Source organism: Callospermophilus lateralis, chromosome 12 (genome assembly GCF_048772815.1).
Source record: "Callospermophilus lateralis isolate mCalLat2 chromosome 12, mCalLat2.hap1, whole genome shotgun sequence".
In the NCBI taxonomy this organism is placed as follows: domain Eukaryota; kingdom Metazoa; phylum Chordata; class Mammalia; order Rodentia; family Sciuridae; genus Callospermophilus; species Callospermophilus lateralis.
This window is the reverse complement of record NC_135316.1, coordinates 95,565,716-95,578,152: the sequence shown is the minus strand read 5'-3', so window position 1 is coordinate 95,578,152 and position 12,437 is coordinate 95,565,716. Positions and strand designations below refer to the sequence as shown.

General features: G+C 37.9%; 1 protein-coding gene across 2 annotated transcripts in view; it reads right to left on the bottom strand.

Annotated features, from left to right (window-relative positions):
- Gpc6 (glypican 6) overlaps window positions 1-12,437 on the bottom strand; it is a 1,045,404-nt gene that overhangs the window by 803,382 nt on the left and 229,585 nt on the right. The gene's annotated exons all lie outside the window — the stretch shown is intronic.

Sequence of the window (12,437 nt, the reverse complement as noted above, 5' to 3'; positions counted from 1 at the left end):
TGTTATTGTCTTACATTTTCCTCCACCTAAGACGAAGTATGTCTTTAGACATTCCAGCATTCTTATGACAAAAGAAGATGTTTCTAAGATACAAGGCACAGTAAGAAAAGTAGAGGGTATTTCTTAATACCTCTCAGAGCTCTTGTTTCCCTATAAGTTTGCTGAAAATAGTATGTAATAATTCTGTCTCTAAGTGTGGCTAATAATAACAGGTTTGTCCATTAAAAATCACATATTTTCATTGTAAATGAGAAAAACCATATATACTATATGGAATCAAAGATTTATTCAAAAGTCCTTGTGTTAACCAGTGGCTTGATCTCATTGCATATGGTCCTGATTTATATTGCTGGTAATGACCCTCTTAATCCAAAGAGATTGCTGCAAAACAATGGGGGTAGTGGAAAGGCTGCCCAAGCACCTCAAATGCCACAGGAGAACTTACAGTTTAAGGATCCAGAGGAAGCACAGGCAGCTAACCTATTGGTTCCTTCATTCTACCAGTTCCTGTCCACATGGTACTCTTAAGAGGATAAGGGAATAAAGAAATACAAAATAAACATCTTTTTGGTTTTTGCATTTTGTTTTGTGCACAAGTAGAATTTTTATGTTCTTTGCTGAAAGCATTCTTCCCCTCCAACTTTATAAATTTAATTTTTTTTTTCTTATTTCCCAACATAAGCTTCCTGCTGGTTTCTGGTTTTATGCAGAAGTCTTTCACTGGTGTTGACAGCCTGTGACTGTCTCTTGGAAAATTTAGACCGGATGTTTCCAATTACCTGTGCCCTACTTCCTGACCAAACCCTACTGGTGATTTAGCATCAGAGGAACTTCATTACCATGCATATTCCAAAACATTCTAAGACCATATTTGATGAACAGACTGGGTTCTGTGTCCTCATTACTAGGGGCTCTGCTCTGGCATTTGATGTTAAGTGTTAGACATAAGGTTTGCTAATGAGACATGAGCAAGTAAAGCAACAGCAGCAGACTTGTGAAGATTCCTCTGATCTGTAACCTTCAGTCCACTCTGGGCTGGCCACTATCCTAAAGGACACACTGACTTTTAAGGCTTCAAACTTGCGGCTGCTGATTTTTTCATATAACATCTTCTATAGTAGCAGAGTTCTCAAAGAGTTTTAACCCATCTTTTCAGTAAAACTGTTGATCTTTGGATAGATTTTGATGCAAAAGCTTAAAGCATGGCTGGAAATTTCTTTAAGAAATGACTTACTAAAGCTACTGAGTTTTGTTATATATTTCGTCTTTTCCTTGGTTTTCTGAGTGGATGCTTACAATTCACTATTTCTGTCTGATTTTTCAACAGATATGTCAGTTGTCTCAGGTACTTCAACTGTGACTCCTCAATAGTGGATTTCACTTTGCATTCTATGTTATTTGCATATTTACAGCTTCTACTGTAAACCAGGTGGCAGGAGGATGCATTTAACTTGATACCAAAGCTTTCCAGAAAGAACAGTAAGAATGAACATGTTTTAAGTGTTTGTTTTGCTTTGGAAATTCTGCTAGATTATTTATATGCAATTAATTACTTCATCCTCAGAACAAACTTATATAAGGTAAGTGGTATTACCATCACTTGCCAATGAAGAAACTTAATGCTTATAAGGTACAAATAATTTGCCCATGTTTCTGAAGCTAATGATTAATAGAGGTGGGATCAAAGGTTCAATACATCTCCAAAAGGAACTGTTAAATAGATATCTATCAAGTGTATTATGAAAAATAATTTAATTCTAACTAAGTAGCATGTGTTATTTTAAAGAGTGTTAAGGAATAAATAAATAGAAGGCCATCACCTTGGCAATGGGGGTATCAACATATGGATTTGAGGAAGACAAAAACATTCAGTCCACAGCAATGGGTTGTGTCATTTTCAGACAACAAGTTGTGACAAGGTATCTTAGTCAGCCTTTTTGCTGCTGGGACTTAAGGACCTGACCAGCACAATTGTAGGGGAGGAAAAGTTTATTTGGAGGCTTATGGTTTCAGAGATCTTAGTCCACAGAAGGCTGGCTCCATTCCTCAGGGATCAAGGTAAGGCTGAACATCATGGTAGGAGAGGGTGGCGGAGGGAAGCAGCTCACATCATGAGGATCAGAAAACAGAGACAAAAACCCCACTCTCCAGATATACATATGTATCTAAAAGCTACACCCCAATCCACCTCCTCCAGTCACACCCTACTAATTCAGTTAATCTCATCAGGGACTAACTCACTGATTAGGCTAAGGATATAACCCAATCATTTATCTTCTGAACCTTCTTGCATTGTCTCATGTGAGCTTTTGGGAGATGCCTCACATCCAAACCATAATACAAGGGTTTATTTTTTACTAAGACTATGTCTAGCATGCATAGGTAGAGGATTTTGTCTCTTATAGACACTCAAGAATTCAGGCTGGCCCATGCCCTTCGCAAGGCAAATCATACTCAGGATCTTAAAGTTTCCCTCTGGAAATGAGATGTGTCATTTCCACTCCCATTCCGTAAGTAAATAAATCATATTGTCATACCTAACTCATAGGGGAACTGTAGCCTAAAATCCTACTATGCACCGATGAAGAGAAGGATGTGCATTTGTGAGCCACTCTGTGACTTCATATGTCTATCTGTGATGGGAAGGCACCGAAAAGATAAACTGTGCTCACTGTTCACATTCTTGCCTCAGACATGATCAGTAACAACAAGCAGCTAGCTTCCTGTAGGTGCCTGTTCTAATACTTTTAGAGTCTGCATTTCATTCTTGTTCCAGATGTTATGGAGTGGATGTGGGCCTTATTTTCCCTTGGGAGGATCTTTTATAACAGGTACACTGGACCTCGAGACTGTTGGCAGCTGACTCCTTTTTGTAGTGTGCAACTCAGTTCACTAAGACTCTCTAGACTCCAGAGCGACCATGGCTTCCCTCAGGGCATACAGGTATCTGTTAGATCAACCTGTTTCTCAAAGAATCCAAGCTCCTCTGGTTGCTAGTTGGAAGACAAATGCATCCTCTTTCAGCAAAGAATTCATTTTACATTTTTTTTGTTGTTGTTGTTGTTACCAGGGGATTTCATGGCCCTGGTGTTAGGAGAAGTCATTAGTGAGTTTGATTCTTAACACTTACACCAAGGACTTTATTGAAGGGGTATAAAATATTAAGACTGCACGGAATACAGTTTTAACCAGGCAAGTTGGGCATCATACAAATCATGCACTAGTGCAATAGTACAATAGCTGTGTTATTTGATTCACTACAGAGACTTCCACAGGGCAGGGGGAGTTATCGAGTAATGAGCTAAATCCCCAACCTGAGCTTTTATTTTAGAATCTTTGTGTTACATTTTAATGAACACAGCAAGGCAGAACATGATAAGATTCACTTTGTCAATACCAACATTTGCTAATTACCAGCCACAAAGGTAAAACTGGAATCACAGTCAAATATTATAAGACAACAACAGTAAGATTACAATGAATTTTCAGAGCAAAGAACAACAATTTGATTTGGCTAGATTTATGTCGAACACATGCATCTTATAATCATACTGCTGAATAAATGCAGAAGGTGAGGAGAAGGCAAAGCTCAGAGGTGGATTTATAATCCCAGGGACATCTCGAGATTGGGGTTAGAGGGCAAGAATTATTTTACTCTGAAGAGAGTAAAATACAGACTAAAAGGCTTAGTTGCAGTAGAAAAGAATATACAATGCAAATTGTTAAACTTGCCTCTCTTTGTTCCCAGTAGAAACCACATTTAGGAGGGATCAGTGATAAGAAATGATTCACCATTACCCTAGGAGATCAAGTTCTTAATCTAATCTCCAGAAAGGACTCAGTCTTTCCAAGGATAAGAGCTAAGTCAAGTTCTCCTGGCATCTGATACAGGTTAACTAAGAACATAGTTATAGTTAATACCGTTAATTTAGACAAATTAAGTGGAACCTTTGCACTGCGATAGCCATTTTCTAGTCTGATTTTCATATATGCCTTACAGAAGGTGACTCCCTGCTCGTAGTTCCTTAGCATATGTCTGATATTCTAGACACCTGCTTTTTCAGGTATAGTATGGGAAAATCCTTTCAGCATGTTATTGTTTAACATATGAATAATGCCAGTTTCTTTAAATGGCCTACCAGTTAGCCACAAATTTAATTTCCTTCTAAAATTGATCCACTTATAGTAACCACATAACCTCAGAAATAACTAGTATGTTCTTCCTTCTCCAAACCAAAATTATGCTAAAATAGGTTTGAAGGCAGTATAAAAAAAAAATGATTTTTATATCAGGAGAGTTAAAAAGAAATGACATTTAACAGAATCTGGTTTATTAAAAAAAATATGCCTTAAAGTGTAAATTACCTTCTCATGAATGAAATTCAATTTGTTTCAACAGAAAAAAATCTGTGAACTGGGTACTGGGAAATCTGCATCTGCACAGTCTCAGAATCTAAAACCAACCAGAGCTGTCCTCACAATTATGCAAAACAAAAATGAATAACAAAGTAGGCAATTTCCTAAAGTAAATTAAAATGCAATCGCAGGCACTTCATGAATATTTGAGAGTTCTCTTTTTCTCAATGACAAGCACCTGTGTGTCTTTTGCTACTTGTGCTGTTCAAAATCCACTGAGGAAATGGAGCTAACTATGCACTCCAGAGGTGCCCACAAAATCCCAGGAAGACGCTCATGTTGGAGCAAGTTTCCTTGTTGTGTCCATAGATATGCAGACAGAAGCTTGGAGAAAAATAATAATCTTTATGAATAACCAAATCCTCTTCCAGGGCCTTTTAAGACTATCAATGAATGGCATTTTGTCTATCCATTTTATTGTTCTAGAATTTCTCAACAGGTCTGCTCTCAGATACTGTACTGAGTTAAATGAAGATTTCTTTTTTACTCAATGGCAATTTAGTTAAGAAGAAAAAAAAAAAAAACAGAAATAAATGAGTGTGTGGATACACAAAAACCTGCATGTGTTACTGGAGAAACATGATGACCCAACTCTTTTAAAACATTAAGGAAGAACTGCAATATTCATTTGGAGTATGATAAATAAAAATATACTTCATTTTGCAAGCAGTTTTTAATGTCATTACATGATATGTTGCCTAATACAGAATGGATATTTATTTATTTTTACCTTTGAAGGTGTCCAAGCCTAATCAATGTGCTAATAAAAGATCCTTTCAGTTTCCAAGTTTAGCTCAAATGCACCTATCAATTTTCCTCGTCTGCTCCCATACCCTGAGCCAGGCTGAGGTCACGGTAACCACAGGCTCCCTCCATGCTCTCCATCATGATGCTCTGGCACCATGTATTCTGCCTCTTGCCAGTAGAGCCATCTTTCTACAGACAACGGTGCAGGACCACTGTTCACGAGCTTTGTGGGGCTCCAAAACATCAACAGGATGAGCCCAGATTCTACAAAAGGACACACACAACTGATGGCACCCACAGCCTCCAGCCTCAACACAGGCTGCTGCCAGTCTTCACCCCTTGCACCACAGCATACTGCACTCTTCCTCTCAGCCTAGACTTCTCCCCAGTCTGGCATGCCCTCCCTTCACCCATCCCCAGGAAAATGCCTTCCATTCCTCCAAAGCCCTGTTCCTCTGTACTGGTTTGTCAAGGCATTGCCTCCATGCCTTTTGAAACAGGAGGGATTCACCACCCTCTGCCATCTCTGCTGGACTCTGATGCACACACTTAACCTGCAGTGTATTCTCAGCACAGTAGCCTACTCCATCTAATACATAAGTCAGATCATGTCTGTCCTTCACTCAGAAGTTTCAAAAGCGTTCCATCTCTCCAGCCCAAGGGGATTTCGGCCCCTGCTGCTTCTCTGACTTCTTCATTCTGTATTATCCTGCCCTGTCTTTCCTTTGACCATCTTCCTTACCATTCCTCAAACAAAAGGAGCATCATCTCACCTCAAGGCCTTAACACTCTCTTTATCTGGAATGGTCTTGTGCCAGATACTTGAGTGACTTGATCTCCATTTCTGCTCACATGCTACCTACCTCGGAGGCCTTCCCTGACCATCTAATTTTAAACAAAACCCAATTCCATTCCTAGGCAATGCTTATTTCCCTGATCCTGCTAACTTTCACTACTGCACATGTTACCAACTGTTTTCATTTTTCCAGTCTTGTTGGTACTTTAGAAAAAGTACAGCCTCCCAGCCCTACCTCCCTGCTTATTCTTCTTCAGTATTAACCACCAGCTGACTATTCTATATGACTTGCTGAATTTCTCTATTTTCCTTCTCCTTCTACTAGAACATAACCCTTTAAATCCAAAACTATATTCTTAGCATGCAGAACAATGCTGATACATAGGAGCTGCTCAATACACACTGGGTGAATGAATGAATATTGCATCTCTTCAGCTTTCTGTCTCCTCACTACATCTTAGATTTCTAACTCACAGAGGACATCTGTTTTTCATGTGCTCAGTGGTAAATACAGTACTTGGTAGACAAAACTATTAACCCATGTGTTTACTCAATAGAAAAATATTTGACATATCAATCCTCAATCCCTGTCCCCAAGAAGAGGAGAAGTGATAATTTTCCACATTGCAATAAAAACATTCTATATGCCACAACAGGAAAAAAAACTATTTTTGAGAAATTTTAATGCTCTATTAGTATTTGTCGACATTAGTTAAACACACAGAAAAGAAAAAGACAAATCATTTATCATATAGATATATGACATCGATAACTGTTACATGTGTAATATCTATATCATCATTCATAATACTGTAAGTTCCAATGACTGCAGCTATTCAATGGAATATATATATTTAGTGAGCTGAGCTACAGAAATTTTTACAAAAGGTATTTTAAAGCTGTATCCTAATAATATCAAGTATCTTACTGGATTTGAAGGAAAGGAGAAGTCAGTCTTCATCTGCTTTGATGAAAAGATTTGAAGAGTTGATATCTAAGTTTTGATACTGGGAAGGAAGCAGTAAAACTGTCATCAACTTACAGAACAATCATGCAGAGAAAAAGACAAAAAGATAATGTAGATTCTAGTCTAGTGTTCATGATGTGATCTAGAAAGTCTGAGTAATTTGCTCAAGGCTGCTGAATAAGTAATGGCAGAACTCCTCTTAGGTTCCCACTTGCTCTTTATCCTTCCCAGGGATGCTTCACACAGATGGGTGTAGGCCAGCCAGTCCTTGTCTTTAAGTTTGAATATGTTGCAGGCATTCCCCCCCCACACACACACACACTGTTGGGTATAGAACCTGGAGCCTTCTGAAGGTCAGGCAAGCGGTCTACTATGTAGCCCCATCTCCAGGCCTCTTTTAGGTTTTTAAAAGCATATCCTACAGTGTGAATGAAGAGAGAAAGCTAGAACTAGGATATTTAAAAAGAAACCACCATGCTTATAAAATGCATTATAGAACCATTAATTGCCTGCTTAGAGCCTCAATTACAAGACCTATAGGGTACCATTCAAAAATTAAGCTTAAAAGTTGCACTGGTAGCTTAGAAGAATTGTGGACTCCACAACAGCCCAACCTCCCAAAGGGGAAGGAGGGTGCACTCTGTAAGTCAGCCTTACACAGAGCAGGCAGGTCTTCAGCTTGCCTTTCCACTCGTGGCATGCTAGCTTAAGGAAGGATTGAGGGATTTCCTAACAGCTACCTAGTAAGTGAACTCTTAAGAAAGGAGAAATATTTCCCACAAGCAAACAGATTATTTCTTACTATATGAAAGTCTGTGAAATAACCCACCAACCATACAACTCCCCAAAATTTGAAAACCTGCTAAACAGATGAATCCACTTTGGAAGACATTCTATGGACTTCGCTGAGAGCTGCTAACCTTCATCTTAGCCTGTTAGTGATAGATCTCTCCAAGGCCTGTGACGAGATTTGAGCCATACAAATAAGCAAGTGTCCCCAACCACAGCTATAAACAGGTTTCTCCCATCTGAAAAAGCTGTCTACAGGAAAAACTACTGTTCACAAGAAATAACGTGGGCACCAGTAACTGTACACCACCAATAGCAAAAGGAAAACAAGATGGAGAGTGATTATTCAATCCATCTGGCTCAAATCTAAGGAATAGAAATACACTATTTCTATAAAAGGTGTGCAGTTGGTTGTGGACATAGAGCTGCATATAGTTGATGTTTGTAGATTTGGTTTTTGCCAATTTTTACACCTGCTAAAATTTATTTATAACTTGGAAATCAACACAACACTTCAAAAGTATTCACAAATGACCAAAGTTTGCATTGCCTGGCATGCATGTTCCCAGGTCAGGGCAAACAAAGTGACATTTTGCCTTGTTTTAGCTCTCACACTGTCAATAAGTGTCCTTTTCATAGTCTGCATAATGCCATGACTTTCATTTTTCATGTTTTGGGGATGCAAATTAATGATTTGCTATTTAAAATAGTTCTCAAAGTAATGCTGAATGTTAAGTATCCCTATTGTAGTCGCTTTGCGTCACTGTGACCATAAGACCTGACAAGAACACTTATAGGAGGAAGTTTATTTGGGCTCAAGGTTTGAGGTTCAGTTTATGGTCAGCCAACTCCATTGCTCTAGGTCCAAGATGAGCCAGAACATTATTGTGGAAGGGTGTATAAGTCCAGGAGAGCTATTCAATTCAGGTCAGCCAGGAAGAAGAGAAAACTTGAGTCTAAAGAGCCAGGAGGATATAATTCCCAAGGGCATGCCTTCAGCCATGCCCCACCTGCCTACAGTTACCATATATTAATCCAAATTATTAATCCATCAAATGGAATAATCCACTGATTAGGTTACAGCTCTCACAATCTAATCATTTCACCTCTGACCGTTCCTGTAGTGTCTCACACATGTACTTTCAGGAGATACCTCAGATCCAAACCATAACAACCCCTAGCCACAAGACTGTGATGTGCTTTAGGAAGATAATGTGTGTTAGATGAGCTTCATTTAGAAAAGAGTTACAGTGCAGTTAGGACAAGTGGTTATATGTACAATGTTAATGAATCCCTCCTCCTAAATACACACACACACAGAGAGAGAGAGAGAGAGAGAGAGAGAGAGAGAGAGAGAGAGAGAGAGAGAAATTAAACAGAAACACACATAAAACAAGGTTTTGTACTGATTATTTAAAAATGTGGTGACCACAGACTCATGGGAACCTGATCTCATATTTCCCCTAAGAGCAATAGTTCAGTGTTTGATAATTCAGTTTGTGCAGCTACTTTACAGAATGTAACTACTGCAAAAAAATGAGGCTGATCCAAGGCCAAAGCCTTTTCTTAGGCCATGGCTAATAGGAAATGGTAGTAGCGTGTTGTTACATTATTCCTATCACTAGAAAATAGTTGTAATTATTATGCTACTTTTTCATGGGATCTGAATTCCCGATCAGCTCCACTTGAATTTCTCACATATATTTACATCAAATGTGTCTTGTAATAAACTAAAGCAATAAAACACACTGTCATGTTGGCCCATTATTCAGGTAAACTGACCATCTTGGCTCCCTTCAAACTCCGAAAGGCAGAGACTCAGAGCATAAAGGGAGCTACACCAGGGTAAACAGGTCTGGGGTCGGTACTGGCTGTTTATTTACCTGAACCAACAGCTTTATCTTTCTGATTCTTGGTTTCCTGAGGTGAGTGGTGGACTAAATTAAATACCATACAGAAGAAGGTTGCCTTGGGTTATAAGAGGCAGAGTAAGAGCTCAATGTTGTTTTTAGTTTAGTATTGGTATGGATGTGTTTTTTTATTGTTAATAATTATTTCCATCTCAAGATTTCTGTCTTCCTTCTATCCTCTCTAGCTTTTGAGCCAATTTAATCAGTTTTACTAATTTTATTGGACTGTCTTCTCTGAGACAGAATATGGGCTGATCATTTAAGGCACAATGATAAATAAAACCCAGGTTTCTCCCTGAAGGACATTATAATCCAGCTAGGAAAATATAGGTATTTAAAAGTAATAGTGTGAGATAAGATTCCAGCAGGGATCTGCAGAATGCTTTAAGTCACATAGAAGGGAAGTTGGGGCTTGGGGTGAAATGTTTTATCAAAATAGCATTTAATTTGTCAACGTGTGAGTAAAAAATAGCCAGGGAAAAGCCACAGAGGCATCTCACACCAAGGCAGCAACCGACATGAAAAGACAGGGGTTAAGAAGATTGTGATTTGGGAAACTTACAAGAGCTTTACCAGGTTTCAGCCAAGTTCAAACATGAGAAAGAGCTTGAAATTCTCATAGAACCAGCATTTTCCTGATTGTAGCATGATAAAGGAATGAATTAAGTCCAAAGTAGACATAGTGGGGCACATTAACTAATTAAGCTTCATTAATAAACTCTAGTTTAATAAAAATAGCAAATGCATACTTTAGCAACTACTAAGGGTACAGAATTTCCAACAGGCCAAGGTGCATTTAGAATAAAAGGCATGTCAAGGAAAGGGAGCCCACTTTAGGGGTTCTGGAATGTGCTGCATGCTGGAGGAAGTTCAGTTCAACCACAGTCATCTAAAATGAATGTGGTTGCCTTCAGCCCTGTCCCTGAGTATACCCTGATCTTCTGTGGCTCTCAGTAAACTTCAAACAGGTGATCAACACTTTTTTTTCCCTCAAGGGACACTGATGATGATCTCAGAAGCACAGTTTCTGGAATGAAGCAAGCAAAAGCAAGGACAATTTGGGATGATATACGGTATATATTTTATACAGTGTTCATAGTCTACAGGAAGCTTAGGACAGTGGAGACACATTTTATTTGTTCACAGATGAGGTTCATCACATCTACACCACATATGATTATGCTGGGACAGCCACAAGGAAGCCACCCAAGTAAAAATGGCATCTCATCACTAGCAAGGCAAGAAAATCAGCATCCAATTGCACTGTGCACCAAGCATGAGGGGTGATATTCATACAAACCAATTAACTGAACATAATCTGAACTTTATTCTTGCTCTTTTGCATCATTTAGTTGGTCCCTAAGACTGCACATTCTTAATGTTGCAATTACTATAAAATGCAGCGATGTTTATTGCATACATGTTGAGGGGCTAGAGAAAGAGAATTTAGGTTAAACAGATAGCAACAGTTCTAGAATATAGCTGAAATCTTAAGGGCTAAATTAGAAAATACTGTGGGGGTTTAAATTTTGCCCAAGGTCCTCCTATTTCAAGCTCATTTGGAAAGTAGCTACAATAATATTCTGACATTGTTACCATTCTATATTACTTTGAAGATATTAAGTTGTTGTTCACAATCTGAGATAGCAGGTAACATAAACAGAGTCCTTCATTATCTACCAAATAAAGTATGAGCAATTTGACACTCAAATCAGTGCAATCCTAAAACAAAAATAAATAAATAAATAGAAAACATTTCCTTGCAAGAATCAAATGCTTGTTAAATAATCATAAACAATACAAATCCAACACATAGTTTTGACACACCTATTCCACACAATCAATGCAAAAGAGATATGGAACAATTATTATTATTAAAATAATCATGGTTATTATTAAAACTGAACAAAACAATAGTGAGAACAAAATAACTCTTAATCATTTTGATACAGATTAAGGAATAGTTGGAAGACCACTAAACCCCTATAATTAACAGATCAATAATACATTATCAGTAGGTTTTTTTCTCAGAAAAATTTGCCACTTGCCAAAATTTTGTTACTTAAACTTTACATAAGGAAAAGGTAACAACTGCCTTGATGAGTCAAAGTCTGAGCTCATGATAGGTATTTTCTGCATGCATTTGCAAATTACTTAACATAGGAAAGTGCACTATTAGACTTTGAAAATTCTTTTCCATGAAAACAACTAGATCTAAAGTATTGAATTTTTAATGATATAATATCAATTATTAAAAAGACCAACTATATTTATTTATTATGTAAACAGCAATATAAAATATTAACCGTACATGGTTCTTGGCCTCTGGTTGCTTTATTAACAGGATACTCCCATTTAATTTTTGTTTAAAAATTAGGGGGAATATAGGGGCGAATGGGTTAACAAATTTCTCTGGAACATTCGACAGAATAATTAGACTATAGTGGTAAGCGCTTTTTGTGTGTACAAGTTCAGCCTGACTTTTGCTGCCGACACAGCAATTGGTTATTTGCTTTTGATACCAAATCTCTTCTATACTGACATATAGCTACACTACACAACTAAGTGAGTCATATCATTTTGAGTTTTAAGGGAAGACTTTATAGTTATCCCACCCAAAAGAGTAGAGTGTGTGTACCAAGAACTGTTTCTTATAATCACATCCAGAAAAGAAGAGTTTGCTCTTCTATTGTTTGAGGGATTTTTTTAGGAAGGGACAAAAATGAAATGAAACATCAGAAAGAAAAAGAGGCAAATAAAATATAAGTCAAGCTATAAAGTAGTGAAAATCCCAGACAGGTTTGGAACAATA